We start from the raw sequence: 3,463 nt of genomic DNA on the forward strand, positions 1-3,463 counted from the left end.
ATGGTGGGGCGCGGGGAATGCTGGGACGGCGGAGGACTCGATTGCAGGGGCCGCGCACCGACGGTTGACTGACTGTTTCCGCCCGACGCCGCCGCCGCGGTTCCTGAAGTGGGAACGGGCAGGCCTGGCTGCGGTTTCCCGGGGCCAGAGCGGACACCCGCCTTGTCCCGCACTTCGAGCGTTCCTGGGGCTCATCTGCCCGTGTAGGGTGGAGTTGAATGCCTGTGCCTGTGAACGGGCGCCGTCCGCAAGAGAGGGGCGTTTCTGTAGGAACAGAAAAGTTTTATATTCTGTTCTATAAAGCGGTACCGGAAGCGAGGAAAGGGGCTAAAAAAATGTGCTCATTCGTACACATTCCATTTTTTATGACTCAAAAAGGCCGCGTTATTATTTACAGTTTCAGCACACAGCGAGGCCGTCCAGGCACTTGAGATGAACCTGAAAGAGGGAACCTGAAGAGGCAAAGAGGAACAAATCGGAGGCGTTTATTATTAGAGAAGCCAAGGGAAGACCAGGTCTCAAAGAGGGAGTGATCAATTGTGTTGAGTGCTACCAAGAAGTCAAGTAAGAGGACTGAAAAAATGTCATCTATATAGTAACGTGGAAGCCGTTGGTGACCTTAGCCAGAAATATCTAGGTGTACAGATGGAAGCCAGACTAAAGAGAATTGAGGAACGTGAGGAAATAGAGAATCTCTTCACCCTTCAAGTTTCAGCTTAAATGTCACCTCTGAGAATCCATCCTCAACAATCTAAATCAGGCTCTGCTCTTAAAACATCTCACCGAATTACTAACCCTTTCTTCATGGCAATTTGTAATTAATTTACTTGTATGATTATTTTTTTTATGTTTGCCTCCTCAGTACCTTGAGTTCCATGAAGACAGGAATCCTGCACAATTTATTCTCTTATCACCAGAACCTATCAATAAATTAGCGCGTAATAGGAGCTTAGTAAATACTTGTATAAATAGCATTTGAGAAGTGCCAAGTACTTACATTCATTATCTCATTAAATCCACTTTTGAGTTGAAGAAATTAGGAGTTAGTTTGGGTAATTTGCACCAGGTCATACAGCAAGTAATTAGAGTTAGAATCCAAACTCAGATCATCAGGTGCCAAAAGTTTAATAATTCTGTATTCTGCCTTCCCAACTGAAGTTTCAAATCAGTTCAGTAAATGTTTATTGATAGTAGACTAGAAATGATTTTTCTTGGTGGAAGGTACAAAAATGAATAAGACACAACTCTGTACCCACAAGAAATTTTAGCATTCAATGAAACATATGTAAAAAAATGAAATAAGGTGCTAATACTATCCTCACATCATTTATTAATTATTTTCTATGCCACATTAGTCTGTCACAAAGCTGAGGAATTTTTAAAGGGTCTATAAGATCTTCAGTTTGAGGGCAAGGATGTAGCTGGTCAACCTTAGAATCAAGGCTCACCCATATTGAGGTGCAAAGCTACTGCCAGAAGCTATTAACATCTTTATAAGGAAGATCTGCTACATCAAAAAAACCTGTAAGCTTTGTTGTGAGTCTTCCCAGTTCCTCTCTAAGTTCTGGGAACACTTTGGTTATGGCTGCTAACTTTGACTCACACCAGGAAACAAGGTCATGGGGCACAGAACCTGAAGGCTTGGCTTGATGGATGAATTTTGACAAAGGGGTGTTTAAGGTATGAGTTGAACTACAGAATTATCAATGTCAAAATTTGTTCAGGGAAAAATTCAAGATGCTAAAATACAATAATAAACTACTGTTTCTTTGCTACAAAGGGATTGTACTCCTCCCCCTTTCCTGTAAAGAAGCAAGAAAACAAAACTTTAAGGTAGTAGTGAAAAACAATACATTTCTTAACACTATGGTAACAGATATTTGCTGAATGATTATTTTTGAGGATAATGCAGAGTTTGAGGTAACTAAGTTAACTATACTTAAAATAACAGCCCAGGACACTCCTTATTTTTATAATTTGGTTTTCTTTACAAGAAGAAATTGAATGAAGTAAAAGAATGAGAAATACCAAAAACCTAAGTAAGAATCTAAGAGAACGTGTAATAAATATAATTCAGTACTAGCACAGGCTAGAATATTTTTTCTAGCTAATTACATGAAGTTGTTTTGTCTCAGATGGTTAAATCTAGCAGACGAAAACAAGTTTTTCCCCCTTAGATACTTTTACTATTATAAAATCAATGCATTGTGATATGACTTTTTTTTGTCCAAAAAAAATGTATTTTTGCTGAGAAAATTTTGATTCCAAAATGAGCAACATAATTAGCACCAGCCTTATTTTCTTTGATGTCCTTGGTTATGGTATGGCTCTGGACAAGTCAGTCTCTCCAAACTTCAGTTTCCTCATTTGTAAAATGAGGGTAATAATAGTACCACATCATAGGATATGGAAATTAAATTTCAAAATGGAGGGAAAGCACTTATGATAGTACAGTATCTGACACAGTAGTGATACTAGCTAACATTACTATTAAGTAAGCCATGCTCTATAAAATTTTGCATTTGCGTGGATTATATGATGGTCTAAATGTTTTAAAGCACACACATATAATCTTTGGGAATGGGTTAACAAGGTATATGTTAAAGGTAAAATTGAGAAAGCTTGATTGCTTGACAGTAAAGGAAATACTAAGTATTTTTTCATATCTCTATGGTTAAAAAATGCTATTATACATGTTAATTTTAAAATGTATAGATAGTTAAGACTTCACCATATGAATTTGGGAGGGAACACAATTCAGACCATAACAGACATTGCTAAGTGTCCCCTTGGAGAAGAGGGCAGGGATCTGCTCCTGGTTGAGAACCACTGGCACAGAGGCATGAAAGAATGGGTATGTTTAGGGGAAGTTCTTACTGAGGAGTAAGTAAATTAAAACCAGATTGTAAAGGACATTCATTGTTACCCTAAAGAGTGTGGCTTTTATTGTAAGGCTTCAAGGTGATATGTGACACAGAATATTTAAATTTTAATATTTAAAAAAAAATTCCTAAAATAGAAGACCACAACAGTCATGTCAATAGCATGTCAACACAATGCATACTATGTATACATTAAAAGCCAGTAAAATTATATGCATGTAGGTTATGTGAGTAAATTTAAATGTTTATATAACACAAATAGATTTTCAAGCTAGGGAAAATTAGTCATTTTTGCTTAGCAAAAGATGACTCTAATTGCAATCTCGATTCTAGAACAGTGATTCCCATCCAGCAAACTTTCAGTTAAAAAAACAAATATATTTTAAAAACTTTTCTATTCCCCAAATATAGTATTTTCTATTTTTTGAAGTTGAACAGTCTTTTAAAATTATTGTTATGAAATGACAGAGTAGATGATGTTGGTTTTTGCGCCCTTACGAAAAAACCATTTTTTTTAAAGGCCACACTATGTCAGTTCTCAAAACCATTTTAAAAACTTTTCTCAGTAGTGAAATCCCTAA

This window comes from Pteropus medius, unplaced genomic scaffold (assembly GCF_902729225.1).
Source record: "Pteropus medius unplaced genomic scaffold, Ma_sr-lr_union100, whole genome shotgun sequence".
Lineage (NCBI taxonomy): Eukaryota > Metazoa > Chordata > Mammalia > Chiroptera > Pteropodidae > Pteropus > Pteropus medius.